We start from the raw sequence: 9,148 nt of genomic DNA on the forward strand, positions 1-9,148 counted from the left end.
TATTATTATTATAATCCATCTCTTGTTTGGATTCGAACTCCTTATGGTCAGTTTGGAATACCAGGCAAGAGTGCAACTAATGATACAAAACAGCCATAACTTCAGCACAGGCTCAGCTTCTGTGAATACCATGAATATTTGAAATATCAGTGAAACTTATAGATTTCTCATACTTTTAAAAATGTGTGTTTCTCTAGTTATAAGGATGTCCAAAGAACATAGTGAGAACTTCAGAAAAGAGATAGTAAGCATAAAAAAGGACATGGAAACCATGAAAAAGAACCAATCAGAAATGAAGAATATAATAATTGAAATGAAGACTACACTGGAAGAAATCAACAAAAGATTAGATGAAGCAGAGGGTCAAATAAGTGATTTGGGAGACAAAGTAGCAGAAAACACCCAATCAGAACAGCAAAAGAATTAAAAAAATAAATGAGGAGTATTTAAGAGGCCTCTGGGACAACATCAAGCGCAACAACATTTGCATCATAGGGGTACCAGAAGAAGAGCATGGAATTGAAACCTATTTGAAGAAATAATGACTGAAAACTTTCCTAACCTGGTGAAGGAAATGGACATACAAGTCCAGGAAGTGCAGAGTACCAAATGAGGTCAACTCAATGAGGCCCATACCAAGACACATCATAATTAAAATGCCAAGACGTAAAGACAAAGAGAGAATCTTAAAAACAGCAAGAGAGAAGCAGTTAGTTACCTACAAGGGAGCTCCCATAAGACTGTCAGCTGATTTCTTCACAGAAAGTTTGCAGGCCAGAAAGGATTTGCACAAAATATTCAAAGTGATGAAAGCAAGTACCTACAACCAAGATTACTCTATCCAGTAAGACTATCATTTAGAATTGAAGGACAGATAAAGAGCTTCCCAGACAAGAGATAGTTATAGGAGTTCATCACCATCAAACCACTATTACAAGAAATTTTAAAAGGACTTCTTTAAGAAGAAAAACAAGAGTTCAAAAATATGAATAATGAAACAGCAATAACTATGTATCTATCAATAATAAGGTTAAATGTAAATGGATTACATGTTCCAATCAAAAGACATAGTGTGGCTGAATGGGTAAGAAAACTAGACCCTTACATATGCTGCCTACAAGAAACTCACTACAGATCTAAAGGTACACACAGACTGAAAGTGAAAGGATGGGAAAAAGACATTTCATGAAAATGGAAAACAAAATAGCTGGGGTAGCCACAGTTATACCAGATAAAATAGACTTCAAAACATAGGTTATAATAAGAGACAAAGAAGGACCCAGTTATTCCACTTCTTGGTATTTATCCAAAGAAACCCAAACACTAGCATGTGCATCCCTATGTTCGCTGCAGCATTATTTACAATAGCCAAGGTATGGAAGCAACCTAAGTGTTCATCAATAGATGAATGGATAAAGAAGATGTACTATATATATACAATGGAATATCACACAGCCATAAAAAAGAATGAAATCTCGCTATGTGCAACAACATGGATGGACCTACAGGATATTATGTTAAGTGAAATAAGTCAGACAGAGAAAGACAAATATCATATGATCTTACTCATATGTGGAACCAAAAAACAAAATAAACAAAACAGAAACAAATTCATAGATACAGAGAACATTTTGATGTTGCCCATGGGAGGGGAGTTGGGGGATTGGTGAGAGAGGAGAAGAGATTAAAATGTGCAAACTATCAGTTATAAAAACAGTCATGGAATATAAAGTACAGCATAGGGAATACAGTCAATAATACTCATATCATAATAAATATGTACGGTGTCAGATGGGTCCTAGACTTATTGGGGTGATCACTTAGTAAGTTACATAAATGTCTAATCACTATGTTGTACACCTGAAACTAATATAACATTGTCAACTGTAATTGAAAAAATAAATTATTAAAAAAGTAAAAATTTGTGTGTTTCTGCCTGTTTTTATTGGATAGCTAGCTATATTTGGAGAAATTATTTAGAATCTTATGATTCTTGTTCGGAAGTAATAAAACAATCTACTCAAGTATTTTTTTTTCTATTAGAAAAGTTTAAAATTGGCATTTGTATTACTAAGAATGTTCTTTAAAAGTGATAATACCTCAACAGATTTCTAGAGGCACTACAATGACACATAAAGCCATTTGGAATGACTGCTTTCATGGTAATCAGATTAATGTATCTTGAAATTTGTCTCTCTCCCCCAAAAAACTCCTAATGTCATCACATCTATAGACTTTTCTCTGATTTCATCTATATCTCTTTACTTCTATGATTATTCACTTTACCCCACTCAAGCAGTTTCTCACCCTCCTTCCATGAAATGATAGATAAAACATATGATTCTTTCCTTATGTCTCTGACTAGGTGTTTAGCTCTTGTGTTGTCTTCTCCCATCTCATCTAAATCTCTGCATCCAACATAAATATGAAGGGTCCCATGTCTTTTTCCTTGTTCCCTTATCTTCCTAAACTATTGGCCTTGAGAGAGACGCACACAGCAGTAGAGAAAAGAACTCAAGTCTGGGGCGAGACAGACAGACTGGAGACAAAATCTCCAGTCTGCCACCTATTAATTGTGTAAAATTTAATGAGCTATTAATGTTTTCTGAGCACCATTTCTACCTCTATAAGTGGCTGAGGGATGCAAATGATACCTGCTTCAAAGAGTTGTGAGAATTAATAAAATAACATGTAAAGCACTAAGCAAATTGGAACATAGTAGAGGTTTAATAAATGACAGTGAAATTTATCATCCTAAGTGATGATCTGATTACCTCCCATTACTTCGGATTATTACTACTATGGGGATGTTTTTCAAATCCATATCTTCAGTAATTTCCAAAATTTCTGTTAAATATCTTTCTCTTTTTCCAAAAAATTTGGTCAAAAACTTTAGAACACTATTTCACTTTTTCCTCTCCTATTAGATTGATTTTAGGCTGTGGATATATTTATGCTCCTAAAGAACATTTCTAAACATGCCATTGCTTCCAGCATCCCATATGTATTCTCACTTTGCCCTTACTTAAATATTTTCAATAGTGTTGACTTTCTATCAAATAAAGCTAAAATTCCCCCAGACATTCATTCATTTATCCTTCTATCTATCCATCCATCTAACCATCCCATCCATTTTCCACCATGTCTTTGTCCATTCTATTCCTTTTCCTAGAATTCTTTAGTCAGTATTTATATTAGGCTAAATGTTCTTCACTGTTAAATTTTGATTCAAAAGCTTTGCTAACCCTACCTCCCTCAATGAATTATAATTCTTCTTATATTATTTACATTTTACATTGCATCTATTGTATTTGCATTTGTGTCAAATCTCCTTTTTTAGGTGTTAGATCATATTAAACTTATAATCCTATTTTCTTATTATCCTATAGAAAATAATGCTTGCACCTAGAAAGCTTTTACATGCGAAGGTCCGACAATTAAGTTTGCGAACTTGTTGCAACTATGTTGCTAACCTTTTTTGATATCGGATGGATTACTCATTATGAATTTGTACCAACTGGACAAACAGTTAACCAAGTTTACTATTTGGAAGTGCTGAAAAGGCTGCGTGAAAAAGTTAGACGACCTGAACTTTTCGCCAACAATTCATGGCTCTTGCATCACGACAAAGAACCAGCTCACACAGCACTGCCTGTGAGGGAGTTTTTAACCAGTAAACAAATAACTGTATTGGCCCCCAATGACTTCTTTCTTTACCCAAAAAAAAAAGAAAATATTGAAGGAAGACATTTGGATGACACTCAGGACAGCAAGGGTAATACGATGACAGCTCTGATGGTCATTCCAGGAAAAGAGTTCCAAAATTGCTTTGAAAGGTGGACTAGGCGCTGATGTCAGTTCAGTGTTTCCCAAGGGGAGTACTTTGAAGGTGACCATAGTGATATTCAGCAATGAGGTATATAGAACTTTTTCTAGGTTCAGTTTGCAAACTTAATTGTCAGAACTTGTGTGTGTGTGTGTGTGTGTGTGTGTGTGTGTGTGTGATTGAATCTGTACATATGTATATGTAGACTACACTCATACTAAATAAACACATGTTCAAGCTCTTCCTGATTCATATTTATAAAGGAAATGGTTATTTGCTGAGTTTCTTAGATGATTAATGATGAGGTATCGGACACTTTCCTCCAGTGACTTTCAACAGTATATTTTGTAGCTGGTTTACACTAGAATTTTTTGTCTATATGCCTCAGACACTACATATTTTACTGGTTGCCAATTAGAAGGGCAGGGATATTAGGACTTGGATGGGGGGAAGAAGTATTAAAATAACACAGAAAAACTTCTGTTTTTCTTATTTATCTTCATGGATTCTATTTCTATTTCCTATTCTATTCCATTGCCATTGTTAATGTATGTTAACTGTAACACACAAGTAAAAACCAGTCCATTTTGTAAAGGTATTTGCCTATGTGGAGCCAGCCATGTTTAGGGATGTTATTTAGGATATTGGGTTGCTTTCACAAGAACAAAATAAGCTATTCAAGTTAAAAAATATTCAGTGGTGATGGGAACATTCATGCCTCTACTATGATAGATAATTACACGCCTAACTGTGATTGGATATGTCTAGAAATATTCTTAACTACTGATGAGTTTGGTGCATGCCCACACTTGAGGCATAACACTCTTTCTAAAACCCCATTTGATCCTACTATGTAGTCACATATTCCCATGGGCTAGTAATGTCTAGGACTTTGGGGCAGTTGACAGAGAAAGCATGTTCTCTAGACTTATTTTTATCTTCTAGCATTATATCTGATGAGTGATTCTATCTTTTCAACATGCTTAGTTGTTAAGACATATTAAGGGACTGCACATATATGTCTTTGTAGACTCTAGATCAATTAGAAACTATGTGCTATCCCCCTTCCAAATCAGGCTTTATACACTCCCATATAGATGAAACAACTTCAAAAAATTAGTTCATTTGAAACACAAACCTTCTTACAGCACCGTTAGCTTTCCTCTGCGGTACCACACCGTTTTCCTATCCTGCCCTCTGTCCTTCACACTTTTCTTTTACTTTGTAAGAAAATTTTCATTTTCTCTTACTATTTCTAGCCATTGATACAGATTAGGCAGTCCTTGAAAATTGATACCCTGACACTTCCACTAATCACAGACTGAAGTTTATAAAATAAACTGACTCAATTGGAGAACTCATCAATACTAATAATCAAATTTTTTAAAACCTATTTTTAACAACAATAGGAAAAACATATCCAAGATTTTCTATAACTAGACTCAATTGAGTTTCCTCAAATTCCTCCTGGGATCAGGATTTTACTCAAATATTCGTGTCTCTGTTGATATGGGTTATGAGACTCAACCTTCTGTTTTTCAAGGAAATGACTCAGTCTTTGGGTACCTTTCATATCTTTGGAATGTTATTCAGAAAGTATCTGTCTATTTTCTAATGAAACAAGAGTGGAAGCATTTTTGGATGAGGTAATATGCAGGAAGTGTATTTACTAGAATAGGAGATGACTGTCCACCTAAAAAATAACATTAGTATTAAGGGGAAAGCAGGAAGGGGAAAAAAGGAAGAATAAAAAAATAACCAGCAATGTAGAGTTGAAGGAGAACAAGCAGTGGCATTTTAGGAAGAGAGAAAATTTTACTAAGTCATATGCCTCCCCTTTTCAAAAATAACTTTCTTGAAATATATTTCAGTGTCATATGGATTTGACTATACTTCCTGCCAAAGTTGGAAACTAGTCTCTAAAAGAAGTAACAGGGCAAGTCATTCTGTGTGCTACGTTTTTGGATGAAAATTGGCAATCCCGTGACAAAATGAAGACCAACACAGTAAATGGTCTCATTTCTTGAAAGGTGTGTTATAAATAGGAAATCAAAATTTTTGAAAGCCTGTGTCTTATTAACGAATTTACGTTAAAGATGACATGACACAATCTTTTGAGTCAAAATAGACATAAAACTAATTTAGAAAAATTACTTAAAAAAATAAAAACTAGGTAAATTTCCACAGCTTTCTTTTTTGTTTTTCAGTTTCTAAAATAAATACTACCATTGATAATTTTCCTCATTCTAAGTGCAATTTTCATTTTAATGGATATGCTCATTTACACATACGTACTCTAAAAATATCCACCTTCACCTGGATTTTCACTCCCTTGTCCCCAGAAAGTCTGAGGACTGAGATGACTCCTCTAATTCCCTCTTCCAAAGGATATTTAAATAGAACATACATCTACTTTTTGCTTTTCACCTAATTGCTAGAAGAGCTGACTCTAAAAATACTTGGTGAGAGGAGCTGTAGAGGGCCAGCCCACAGTTGAGAATATTTTCATCACAACCAGAAGTAGCGAGTGAAGCTGGAACACAGAGACTGAGGGGAAAGCACAGAGAAAATGGGCTCTAGACACCTATCGCTAATACAACAGTAACTCATATTTATGCAATGCATGCTATGTGCCAGCCACTTATATAAATTGTTTACATATTTATTTTGGCAATCCTCCCCAAAATCATATGAAGTTGGTAATACAATATTTCCCATTGTATAGGTAAGTAAACTCAGGTGCAGATTATGTAAATAGCTTAACAAGGTCACACAGATCTAAACCATCTAATTTCAGAGGTCGTGCCCTTAACCATGACAACATATTGCTTCCCAAGAGAAGGGAATCACATTGACCACAGCAGGACAGTTGTAGGTTTTGGCTTATACAAAGGGAACTTGCTGACTCCTCCTCTTACTAAGGTTTTCTGGGCCTCTGAGATTCCTGAGAATGGCCTCTAGACAGAGTAGACCTAGTTCAGGTGTATAATCATATTAACTTATAGATGAATAATTTTATACTATGTTGTACCAATTATTATTTTAATTCAACAAGAAAAGCAGGCTAATGAGAAAGGACACAAAGATATTTTTACTCTGGGATTATAAGAAGAAAAATTCAAACAAATTACATTAGAATATTGCAACCATGCTGATGAATGTCTTCCAGTGTCCAACCCAGTGGTATTGTTGACAAATTCAGAGTTGATTTACTACCAATAAGTATGACAGAGGTCTTCCAATTCATTTGGGTACTGCCCCATTTTTGCCTGATCACTGCCTATCCCATGTCAGTTAAAACTAGTGTTTTTCGACATACTCCTCACTTCTCAATTTCCACACCCCACACTTGTTGGTGAGGCAGCAGGCTGCAGTCAGAAGCATAGGTGAAAGAATGGCAATGTGTTTTTGATTCCTCCACATTGACAAGAACAAATGGACTTAGTTTTCTAGGTAGAAAAAGAAAAAAACAGAAGATGAAAGCTCAATATGTCTGTGCTTCATTTACTTCTTCAGGGAGATCTCTGAAAGTTCTCTTCTGAAATTTTGCCTTATCCAAGGTACAGAATGACTATGAGTTCCTCCCTAGGTCCGCCTTGAATTCCATAACATTGGAAAGCATTATTTGAAGATTTCAGAACACAGTAATTATTTGAGGATTTTACATCACCTTCAAACTCTTCCTTGATTCAAAGATCATGCCTTGAAAGACTAGAACTAAATGAGAGAGAGAGGGAGCTGTGTTTCTTGGTTCCCTTTTATATCTTCATTTGGTTCCATATTCACTTACAGTCCTTTAATTTGAACTCTGAGTTTCTCTTCATTAGGTTTCTCAGAAATTATGTATCTTTTTAACACTTGGCCAATGTTTTTAAATCTTACCACTAGAAAACTCTAAATTCCTGACATTTATGACTAAAGTCATCTCTTTAACATTCTTTTTGCTTGGTCTTCTCATTTCTTCCTTGTTTTCTTTGATTTTTACATTCTTTGAATTATCATTTCTTATGCTGTCTATTATAACTGACTCTAATTCTTCCTCACAGCAGATTTCATTTTTGTTTCACTTTTGAGAGACATAATTTAGATGTTATGAACCTGTCTTTAATATAGCATATGCTATAAATAAGACCCAAAACCTTAACCAAATTCATCAAATAAATGTCTGTATATTGTAAATAAGTGAAAATTCAAAGCAGTCAACAGGACATGGGAGGCAATTCCATCTCTTAATAAATATAACATGCTTGCTATGTACCCTAATGTCACCACCTTAGGCCATATTTTAAACACCCTCCTTAAGTAGTGCTATGCTCTTTGGCTAACGGACAGTAATGAACTAGCATGAGAGATTAATACCAGCCATACAATGGTAGCATTGAAAGTAACAGATATGGAGAGCATTATCATCGATGAGGTAAAATTCAAGTGTTGCTCCCACTAAGTTTTAGATGGAAAGTGCCATAGCTCAGATTTCAGTTTCTGTTTAAAAATAAATAAATAAAAATTTATAAACAATAGCAAAAAAAAAAGACTTTTTTTTAAAATAGAGAGTTTCAGTTTCACGGGCACTTTTTAAAGGTTAGTGATATATACATACGTAAGAAGACACCCGTATTTTTATAGTAGCAACATAATAACAAAATATGTCTTACTACAACTTTTTAGGGCTTATTTTCACTTTTACTTTCATTGCGACTGTTTTAATTTTCTTCCAAGGTTTTTGTTTTTATTCCAGATGCTGAAAATTATATTTAATTGCATCAATCAAATGGCAATTTTTAGTAATATTTTATCAAACCTTTTGCTTTGTTTGTCGACTACAAACCTAAAGTAGAACCCAACTAAAGGTCATTTTTTGATTACACAGTATGAAAAAAACACCAGGTAAATGTTTATTTCTATTTATATACCTTCCATTTAGGCAGGGTATCTATATCTATATATCTATATCTATATATCTATAATAAATCTATACTCACAGAGGGTGCCAAAAACTATACACACATTTTAAGAAAAAAGACTGTACTGAAATTGTAATACTCAATATACACCAATAACAAAAGATGAATACAAGTCGCATTTGACTTTTGCAATTACAAAATGCTCAAAGTGGTTACCATCAGGATCCAGAAACTTCTGATTATGGCGAACTACTGTTTGTAATTCAGCAACACTGACCAAAGTGTCCACCTGCATCGTTGCACATGCCGTTTCAATTTCTTCACACAATACCATGCGTCTCAAACTTATCATGAATGTGAACAACTATTGTTGGAGGTTCTGTTGCATACTCACACCTCCATCGTCATTGTACTTCCA

Source organism: Rhinolophus ferrumequinum, chromosome 7 (assembly GCF_004115265.2).
Source record: "Rhinolophus ferrumequinum isolate MPI-CBG mRhiFer1 chromosome 7, mRhiFer1_v1.p, whole genome shotgun sequence".
Lineage (NCBI taxonomy): Eukaryota > Metazoa > Chordata > Mammalia > Chiroptera > Rhinolophidae > Rhinolophus > Rhinolophus ferrumequinum.